Raw genomic sequence first — 11,345 nt, 5'->3', positions numbered from 1 at the left:
AACAGACCTATTTGCCCTCCCCGGAATGCCCAGAAACTCTGGACTCTGGTGTGAAACACAAATAAACTGCAGTCTTATTTGAGCCACCGTATTTTGTATTCTCTTTGTTACAGCAAAGTAGCCAAGTGGAACTGCCTGGTAAAAAAGGTGGATAGAGGGTCTCAGGAGAGCCAGAAAGTCTTCAGAACATAAGAGGCTATCGAAGCTGTGGCGAAGAGATAAATAGTCTTGGCAAGAAAGGCAATCAGGTGAGAAAGCAGAGACGTGGGCAAAACCCTAAGGACTCCAATGGAAGAGGCAGGTGCTAAAACCCCAGCTGACAAAGCAACCTGAGAAGTGACCAGAAAGGTGAACGGACTCCAGGAGAATGGGGCGCTCCGGAAGAGAGTGGTCAGTGCTGGGAGGGAGCACACAGATTAGCGTCTATTTGAGTTCATGGCTTGGAGCTCACTGGTGACTTGGGGAGAAGCTCTGAGGGCATGGAAGAGAGCAGAAGCCATGCCCAAGTAAACCGAGAGGCAACAGAAGCGATGCGTGTAGCATAGCTGTTCAGGAAGTGGGGCCGAAAAGGGCAGAGACGAGATAGCTAATCCAGAGATTATGGCGGGGGCAGCAGTTTTTAAAGTGGAAGAGATTTGGGGGCGCCTGGGTGGCTCAGTTGGTCGGGCGTCCGACTTCGGCTCAGGTCATGATCTCACAGCTCATGAGTTCGAGCCCCGTGTCGGGCTCTGTACTGACAGCTTGGAGCCTGGAGCCTGCTTCGGATTTGGTGTCTCTGTCTCTCTCTGCCCCTCCCCTGCTCACGCTCTGTCTCTCAGGAGTAGAAGTCATAGTACTACGTCACAAGAAGGTGAGAAATAATGGGATGATTTAGGGCAATATGGTGGAATTGGCCACAGAGAGAAGGAAAAGACACGGGCCCTATTTTACGAGAAGGGAAGCATTTTGCAACCACACATCTGCTCGGCTAAACTGGGTCCAGGTTCACAACCGCCTTTCTGTCATCACATTAGACAACCAATTACCAAATCAGTCAAGTGGGACTAATAAAGAGTTTTGGAGTAAACATTTATAATAATGGTCTAGTTTTTGCAGAGTTTTGAAGCCAACCTAATTAGTGGACACTGGATGCCGAAGCCGTCTACATTTTATTATGTGTGCTAATATGTGCGTACAAAATACAGGCAAATCCCAATTAGAAAGTTAGAATAAGAGCTTCTTGAAGGCAGGAATTTTATACCATTTTTGTTTTGAGTCCCCAGCACTTAATGGATGCTCAGTAAATATTTCAAGGATTCGGTTAAAACGGGGTTTCACAAAACAATTATACTTCTTTACCAAAGAATCTGCCGCTAGGTGCTTTCGAATTAGCCAGTAGCCGTGTTGCATTTAACCTTTGAATGAAAACTCACATTCGAATGTTGGCTATAAATGCCGTTAGCATTCTGCATTATTACCACAGAATCTGGCCACCCCAGTAGTTCAGGGACATATCTATGAAGTAAAATTGAGAACCCAAACCCTCTGAGGTCGGGGAAAAGAGGGTGTAGAGAGCCACTGGAGAAGACAGCAGCAGCAGAAAAATTTCTGAAATTTCAAAAGCGGAGAGGTCGTGAGTGGGGAGAGGGAAATACAAAGGACCCTCACCTGACTAGCCAGTTGGATACACTTTGTCTTTGTGCCTCGGGTCTTTTTAATTGATTTACTTAATATCTTATCATTCTACCATGGGTTGACAAAGTCCAGGGCCTACCTCTTTATCTTGCCCCTGAGGTGAGTGTCTCCTTGAGGCCGAGAAGTGATTACAGGAAGGAAATACGCAGCTCTCCGGCGCCAGTTTTTACCGGAGCTCTAAAACTCACCCTACCATGTCCTTGGTTTCTGAATTATTAGTCTACTCGCCCTCTTTGCCCCCTGTCAGAAGATGTAACTAAGACACACTGACAGTTCCTGGAGAGCTGTGTTCGTCTCTTCCGGGTCACTGCAGGTCGCCCTCAAGAACACAGCTCAGCTCGGACGATTTGGTTGATGGGAACCCCCCCGCCTTCCGTCTTTATCTGCCTTCAGGAACAGAGCAGAGAAGGGACTGGGGGCATTAGAAACGGCACTTCCGGAGAGAGACGAGCCAGGGCCACCCCTCCATTTGTGGGTGAGAAGGATTGCCCGAGACAGGGAAGCAATTGGCCCGAGGTCGTGCAGCCACGGGGAGCGGCAGGCCGGGACTGGGGTTCCGATCTCCTGGCTCCTCGTCCAAGATTTCCCTGAGAGACCCCCAGATTAAGACCTTCTCCCCTTTGCAAACATTGACTCCCAACCATGTCTATCTTTTTTTACACCGGTCAGGAAAGAGAAGGATATAGGCATCTCTGTCCATATGCTCTATTTTTTTCCTAAGAAATCATCTGGGGCAAGATCTGTTCCTGGGTAGCATATGTTTTCCATTTTACAGCCTATTGTTTTATGCAAAAACACCTAAGAGGTCACAGAGACTCAAAAACTCCCCTTGGCGTGCCGCCTTCCTTCTGAGCATCTTCATAGCCCTTGCACCGCGCCCCCTCCTAAAACTATCACTCCCCAGTATCTAATCTACCTGGGCTCCCTATTCCGTTTTGTAAACCCGTCCTCCCAAAGCAAGGCATTCGGCCTCCAAAGGCCACCCAGTCCACAGCCATGCCTTAGAGATGGCCAGGGAGCAAAGACAACCCTCAGCAGGAAGAGCCGCACCTCCAGGACCCTTTTATGTCTTCCAGGCATTTGCACACAGATATTTATACATGCATCCACATGCACACACATGCAAACACACACACAGACATGTGGCCACCGCATGAGCCAAAATGGAGAAGAAAAAAAAGGCCCACGCAGGAAAGGAGAAAATGTCCCCTTTATATCTGCAGGCTGCCTCCAGCAAAAGCATTCCTAAATACGATAGGTTAAATATATTGCTGCCATTACACTCTACAAGAAACACATTCCATAAAAACGAAGGTGCTGTAAATTATACAAATATGATGCTAACAAGCCAGGAAACGCGCCGCTAATGAGGTCAGCTCCAGAACTCCCGCAGCGTTGCAAATCAGGTGCCAATCCTGCATGTGAGGTACAAGAACGGCTTTGGGTCAGCATTTTCCAAGTGCGTTTGTAACCTGCTGTTTGGTGTATGGTTGCACAGGTAGATAAAAAGCCTCCACTTCTCCCCCCCACGGCAACCCCCCCCCCAACTTTGTTTATGTGTCAAATATCCAAGCCAGCCGAAGAGCACGCTCCGCATTAATGTACCTGACGATTATGCCTATTGTTCTCCTGCTCGGAGTGGAGAATTAGTCACTCAGATGTGTAAATATTGGTTACAGTTTTGAAGCATGCAAGCTTTGTGTTTCTATCAGCCCCATTCCTGGAGGAATTATGCATGCTGTTGGCACCGGGTTTTGTACACACTGTATTTGCTAAAGCTCTAAAAATCAAATAAACATGTTCTCGGCTCCTGAATTATTAGTCCATTCACCATCTTTCCCCGTTAGGGGGGGAAACAATAAACACGCCGAAATGTGGCATTTAGGAACTGCAACAAGATTTCTGCTTGGCATTTACAAGTTGGAGAACAATCGAAACACCCTTCCTATGCCTTTGTCACAAGGCCTCCGGCACAGAGAGCCAAGAAGCCTCTGAAATCGCTCCTGACCTGGAGGTGGACGTGACCTTCCCCTAGGGTCCAGGTGCAGCCTCCACTCGCGGATATGTATCAGATGTGGGGACCGGGATCATTCCCAGAGATGAGGGCAGAGAGGGAGGTCGAGAATCTGGCCGTCACACCATCCCAGTTCGGAGGCCAGAGCCACACCTGTGAAGAGCAGCCTGGTTTTCCCCTCTGAGAGTTCCAGCCTCTATGTCCTGCCCACGGTTGGGATTCGTGGAGCTACAAGACGGGGCTGAAGAGGCTTTGCTCAGAATGGTTACTTAGAGTTACCCAATATGCCGAAGATCCCCTCAAACTGGCAGCCATTTGGAGGCAGAGAGGGCAGTCGATTTGATAGGCCAACCCCATGGTTATTTCTTGGCTTTTTTTTTTTTTTTTGCCATACCAGGATCCAGGGTAATTCAGGTTTAAAGCCACTGAGGGTGAGTGAATAGAAAAGTGAGGGGTTTCATGTGAGATGCACAAAAGAATGTAAGCAAACATTTAGCAGATAAATATGATCACAAAAATATCTCCTACATCCCCCAACACTAAGCAAGGTATTTATGGTACGGCTTCAATTTAGAGCCCACAGCAGGGGAGGAAGGTAGTTTTGTTCTGAACCGCCTGGCCTAGCCCTAGTCTCAGACACCTGTTTATACTCTATCGCAAAGGCTTTATTGAGTCTGTTCTCCCCAGTCTAGGGGCCCTGCCGTGGATCTATTTGTATACACATATCCTAGGTTTTGGAAATAACTTCAGCACATAAATGCCATTATTTCCAACAGAGTTGGTGTAAACCATATTTACTACTCAAACACTCAGCTGAAAATCGAGCTGCAAGGAAACAGTAGCAGCAGCAGCAGCGACAACAAAGAAATCAGTGACAGCTACAAACCACAGCCACAAATCAAACAAATTCGTAAAGTGGCCTTGAGGTGGGAAGCACAAAGCAAAGGCATAGCAAGATGGCGGGCGGTGGCAGGCGCTCAACATACAGGAAAGAAAATTGAATTAGTAGTTCCCTGCTCTAAATTAAATACGGACTACGTGCGGAGAGCACACAGGGACGTCAAAAGGCACAAGGAAGGTATGGAGGGACAGGGGCCACGGTGCGAGGCTCTCGTTGTTCTCACTACCATAAAAATCCCGACAGTCTATATGATCATAGACCAGGGGGTCTCAGGGTCTATGCAGAGAGCACAGGAGCATCTCCCTGATATCCAGCACCAGCCCAACAAGAGGAAACGTTGAACGGGCAGCGTCCACACAAGTCAAGACTCTCTCTCCCTTGGAGGCGTGAACTGTCTTGACTGACTCCTCCAATCAAGAAAGGCAAAACCACAACACCAGAGCCAAATGCACACCCCACATGGGAATTTCCATTCAGTCATTCACTGTTCAGGCAAGCATTTACTAAGCACCTGTTATATGTTTGGCACTGGAGAGGATAGAAATATATGTAGGGGCGCCTGGGTGGCTCAGTCAGGTAAAGGTCCGACTCTGGTTGCAGCTCAGGTCATGGTCTCACGGCTTCATGGGTTCGAGCCCCGCATCCGGCTCTGCGCTGGCAGCATGGAGCTGCTTGGGATTCTCTCTCACTCCTTTGCTCTCTGCCCCTCCCCCACTCGTGCTGTCTCTCTCTCTCTCAAAATAAATAAATAAACTAAAAAAAAAAAGAAATAGGGGCACCTGGGTGGCTCAGTTGGTTACACGTCCAACTTTGGCTCAGGTAACGATCTCACATTCCACGGGTTCAAGCCCCATGTCAGGCTCTGCGCTGACAGCTCAGAGTCTGGAGCCTATTTCGTATTTTGTGTTTCCCTCTCGCTCTTTCCTCCTCTCCTCGCACTCTGTGTGTGTGTGTCTCTCTCTCAAAAATACATAAACATTAAAAAATCGTTTTAATTTTTTAAAAAAGACACTATTGTCTAACAGGGGAATAAGAAACGTTAAATGAGAAAACCATGGTTAAATAAGAAAATGACAATGGCTTTTCAGAAAAAGTCTAAACAACAGTGCGTAATTGATGACCAACGGAGACAGTGATATAGGCTGTAAGTGCTGACCACATCTCAGGCAAAGAGAGAGCGCTATAGGCTGGATGAGCCAGGAAGGCTTCAAGGAGGAGGTAACCTTTGAAGGTAGATAGGACTCAGCCAGGCAGAATAGAGAGAGAAGCAGAATTGATGCAGGGGAATTGGGGTAAAGACCAGGAGGTGGGAACACACATGGCGTGTTTGGGAAGTCTAAAGTGACCATTTGGATGGATGTGCCAATGGGCCTCTGTAGGACATTTCTCTACAGGAGAACGGAGGCAGGTAAAAGTTCGTTTCTACTGAACGCCAAGCAAGCTAACGTTAAAGACCAGGTCATGGTTAAAACTTACCTGTAAGGATCACAGAGCAGCCTTCACTAGAAGGAAAACCTGTATTCATATATTTTACATAATACACGTAGGAAAAGTGAGTAAATGTCAGAATCGACACAAGGCGGGGTGTGGAAGAGGGCGGATGCATTTGTCTGCAGTGTGCCTGTGCCTATACATGCATTAACTGCACACTGGGGGCTGTGTCCGCCCCCCTCCCTCCTGGAAAGCACTGAACCAGCACAGTATGCTTGCACACAGCCCTGCTTCCACTCAGGCAAGCTGTGTGTGTTCGAGGCAGGGGGGAGGGACAGCGGGGGAGGGAGATGGGGAGACGGTTCTTCAGGCCAGCAGAAGGTACTTGAACTCTGTGGGAAGGTCGGCTGTTTGTAACAAGGATGAGTTGAGAATCACCATAACCCAGGGCAGACAAAGTGTGAAATATGCATTTTTCTCTTTCATTTCACACTATTTTTATGAGACCTCTGTGTACATGCAGCAAGCAAAGCCCTTGGCTTGAGCCCTGCGGGTTGGGAGATTTATTACTGAGAAAGAAAGAAAGAAAGAAAGAAAGAAAGAAAGAAAGAAAGAAAGAAAGGAAGGAAGGAAGGAAGGAAGGAAGGAAGGAAGGAAGGAAGAAGGAAAAAAAAGAAAGAAAAAAGGAAAGGAAGGAAGGAAGGAAGGAAGGAAGGAAGGAAGGAAGGAAGGAAGAAAAGGAAAGAAAATGGTTCAGCTGTCTGGCCAGGTAGAAGGGATTATCTCTACCTTGAGAGAAACCAGACCAAAAATGACTTGCCCAGGCCGAGAGGAGGAGCCCTGCTCTGCCCAAAGCTGTGTGCCTTCTGCTGAAGCCAGAATTGCTACTAATTCCTAAAATGGTTCTTAATCCCATCTCCAGCCTGGCTTCGGGAACCAGACCGTCCCTCTCATAGATATTGTCCCCAACCCCTTTTGTGGCAAACTCTCGATGCCTGTCCCACCATGGTGCAGTTGCCAATCTGACACATACTGACCATGGACCTAGAAGTCAGCCCCCGGCTGGGCCCCACGGCGGGGGGGAGGGGGGGGCCTGGGTCTGGAAAAACAAATCGCTGCCAGTGGTCCGGGCTCCCACAGAAGCCTCCCTGAGTCACGAACCAGGACCTCTGTCCTGAACCTTCTCCATCCAGGGCTCAGCCCAGAGCCAGCGCAGCCTTGAGTCAAATACCTGATCTCATTTTCACAACTAGTAAAGCCAAACGAGTACCAACAATGGGCTATTAGAATCTACAAAACGCTCTTCCACTCACATCATCTCATTTGACCAATTTGTCCATTTTGACAGGTTTTACTAAACTCTTGCTATGTGCCAGGCACCGTGCTAGGCTCTGGGCATATGAAGGGTATGAAGACGGAGCCCCTGACCTTGGGACAACGCTCACAGATCAACAGCCTGCTTCTCCCAGCCCCTATTCGGGTAGGTATTACTTTTATACGCAGGAAATAGTTGAGGAAACCAGAACCCCCAGAAAGTAAGTACTGGTCCAAGGCCGCAGACCCAGCAAAGGAAAAATCCATACCTGGGAGCTGGTTCATCAGAATCCACATCCTGCAGGCTCCTCACTGGCTTAGGGGCTCTCCAAGGCTCTGCTTCTTGTGTTTGTCTCACTTCTCCTGCCACCCTTAGAACACAGTACCCTCTCACTTCTCTTCTCCAGTGAGCTGGGTCGCCTCTTGCCTTTATCGAAGGCCATGCTCCTCCCACAGAGAAGATCTTCAGATCGGCCGCCCTCCTGCCTCCCAGTACCTGGGCCTAGTGTCTTCCTCTGGCTTCTTGCTACTTGCTTGCCTCGGCCAGGGAGAACTGGTTGGCTCTTCCCACCTCTCTAAATCTTCTGCTTCCCAAACCCTGCCTGCCCTCCAAAAACTGAGCTTCCAGAAAGTTCTGGCTGGAGCTTCTTTGCCAAACTCAGCAGAAACAAAGGAGCCATGCCCGCACCTTGCCTGTCATCAGCCCAGCCTCCAGCACCTCTCCTGAGTGGCCCTGCCATCCTGCGGGAGCATGCCTCTTGGCCTCAGCTTACACCTCCTTGTCCCACACCCTTCCCCTCTCTCTAGCCCCCGAGGGAGTGGGAGATTCACGTTTGCAAAGTGCCGTGAAAGACAAAAGAGCCAAGCACTTCCCATCCACAGGAAGAAAGCAATTTTAATTGAAAAATGAAATCACAGATTACATGCAAATCTTTGTTGGCAAATTTCAATTACCACCAAATTAAATGCATAGCTAAGCTAAGCATCTTTGGGACACTCCATGTAATGTTTGCCCGGGATACGTCCACATCGATCAGAGGAGGGCGTGATAGGTGTCTTCCTGCAGAACGAGTCTCCAGGAAGAATTCAGGGAACTCGGGCTCTAGCCACCTGGGATCCCCACACTGAGACTATCTCAGCCAGAAAGTGGGAAAAGAGGGCGGGAAAAGACAGGAGTTCTCACTACGTTTACCCATTCAACCTTCTGTCTTTCAAAAAAAAAAAAAAAAGCAGGCATCAGCAAAGGCAAAATTAGAAAATCTTCTACCAGCAACAATATTAAAAATTGTGCCCCCAAAATGACCCCGGCTTTTCGTATTACTTTACAAAGGAGAACACCAAAGCCCGGGGAGCCCCTTGATCAAGCCGAGGCGGCCAGCGGCAGAGCTGAGCCATGAACACAGGTTCTATCATGCTTAGGACAGGATTTGGCTCCGAGATGGTCTAGGGAACCCTAAGGAACAAGGTTCACGCTCTGCGGGAAGCCGGGGATGATAAAGCTGTTACCATTCTCCTATTTATCATCTCGTTCTCATATTCTACTTCGTCTTGTTGGCTGTGTCAGGTACGGTGCCCACTGGCACATCCCATTCAGCATGTTGGACACCCAGGGACCACGGGCTTGTGGTGACCCGGGCACCACGCGGGGCACAGGGGCTGCAAAATCGGAGAGCTGGGCGCTGTCTCCTTCCTCGCCACCACGATCGCGTCATGCGGGTGCTGCGACTCCCAACGTGGACACTGCCCCAGCTGTGCCTGAGACTGGCTTTAAAACAGTCTCGCCAACGAAACTGTAAGTGCGTTAGGGAAAGGGCCACGGTCATTAATCTGTGCGCTGCTTTCTCTATGTCCAGTGCACTGGAGTACGTCCCCTAATGTATATTAATGGAAAGTAATCCACATTGGAGAGAAAACTCTAAAGGATTGTAGCTGCTTCTCGGAGAAAGTGGGGATGGCCGTGTGAGGCTTCACCCTGAATTTCAAGGCGGTGCTCCTAGATGTCTTTCATCCAGGCAGGAAGTTTCTTATCACTACGAGATAATTTCCATGTTGGCCAATACCCAAGTGGCTGGAGGACGCCGGGGAGGATTCAATTAAGCAACAGTCATGCCCATCACAGCATCTGTCTTGCCCTGGGACACCCCTGCTCTTGCCCGCTGTCAGACCCCAGGACCTTCCGTACACCTGGTGCGGGGAGAGGTGGGGAGAGAACAGGAAAAGGATATGGTTTTCAGGCCTGTCCCCAGGGTGGGACGAACCCGTTCTGTGAGTCGGGAACAGCCGCCAAAGCCAGGGCCCCCATCCTGAGTCTGATGAGAAAAGCCAGAGGGAGTGTGACAGGCCCGGACTGATGGGGAGAAAGTCCCCCCTCGACAGGGCCCGGGGGCCCCAGCGAGGGCGGCTCTCACTCCGACTCCGCCTCTGCAGAGCATGTGGGTTCTCCCGGCCTTATCTGCCAGATGGCTCCCGGAGGGGATGATTTATTAGGTGCAGAAAGCTCGCTGATAAATTTTACTGCAAGTCCCCGGCAGAAGACTGGGGGTAGCAACGGCCCAGCACAGGCAGCTCTAATGGAAAGTGCCGTCACCAAAGAGCAAAGCATTATTTATGACTGTCTGTAATGCCGTTCGGGGGAAATTCATCATCGCCTCCCTGCTCCGCGCAAGCAGGGGACAGCAGCGCTGCGGGGCGGGGGAGCTCGGGACAGGTGGGGAACAGTTAGAGCTTCTCTGGGAATCTGCCAGGGGAGAGCAAGGCCGTATTTTCCCGGAGTGACCCCGCTCCCCTTGTCAAGCGCTGACCTACAAGTCCCCTCGCCATCACTCCCCGCCCCCACTGTCCCCGCCCAGCCTCTCACCCTCCTCCTCCGGTCTTGGAAACAGGGACAAGAGAGAAAAAGGATGGCGTTTTCTTGGTCTCCGTGTGGGGTGCGGCTTCTGAGCCCTCTGTGGCTTGAAGGCAGTCCTTTCCAAAAACAGGCGTCTAGACCAGTGAACACTCTAGTCCCCACAGGGCTCAGAGCAAGAAAGGGGATGTTCTCCCATTTTGCAAAACTGCAAAAGAAACAGTCTTGGAACCACACAGTGGCCCAGCGCAGGTCACTGGGCATCGGGGCCAAAGAGCTCAGAGGCTGGCTTCCCTGGGAGGCCCTAAAGCACTTTTCCTCCGCCCCACCCCCCGCAAGGTGTCTTGTGCTCTCACCTGGATGGAGACATTTGGGGGTGGCCCTATCCTAGCCCACCCCCTTCCCACCAGGTCAACAAGTGAGGCCCCAATCCCTATACTTCCTTTCCCTAAGTCTAAAGTAGTCAGTGATGACCATCTGCCTCACATTTGAATTATGTATGTCTCAGTCTGTCTCTCTTATCAAATTAAGTGCTCCTTGAGGGCAGGGTCTGTATCTTCTTCATTTTTATATTCATCTCAGCGGTAAGCAGAGCTCCTGGCACATAGGAGCTCTTGATAAATGCTTGATAATAAAATCACACTGGCAGACTTAAGATATACAGGGATTGTGGCCCCATGTGTTCTTATACATCTGTCACCCTGCTGGTATTCCTAGCATTTCAAAGTAGCTTGTCCCCACCCACGCGTCCATCCACTCGGTATAATGGAAAGAGCACTGGATTAAGAGTCAGGAGGGATGGGTTCCAGTGGGCAGCAACGCCAAACATTCTTTGAGTACAGAACATGACTCAAGTCAGATGGCACCCCTAAGGCAGTAATCAAACGTGGCCTGCTCGGTTTGCTTCTGCATGCCTTGGTGTGCTGGGGAGTAAAGGAATAATAAAATCTACCCGTCCTAACTTACAGGACTTCTATGAGAACGTGAGTACGGTGAGGAGCAGGGGATTTGAGTTCTAGGAAGGGAGGGAACAGCTGTGTCCGATGGTTCTCCATGCCAAGAACTACACTTGAGCCCTTCGTAGGCATTATCTTGTGCAAATACCTTCACAGCAGTTCCACGGGGTCAGTTTTATTACTATGCTCGGGGTCTACATTTGAAAACAT

Source organism: Acinonyx jubatus, chromosome B1, assembly GCF_027475565.1.
Source record: "Acinonyx jubatus isolate Ajub_Pintada_27869175 chromosome B1, VMU_Ajub_asm_v1.0, whole genome shotgun sequence".
NCBI classification, from domain to species: Eukaryota; Metazoa; Chordata; class Mammalia; order Carnivora; family Felidae; genus Acinonyx; species Acinonyx jubatus.
This window is presented reverse-complemented; position numbering follows the sequence as displayed.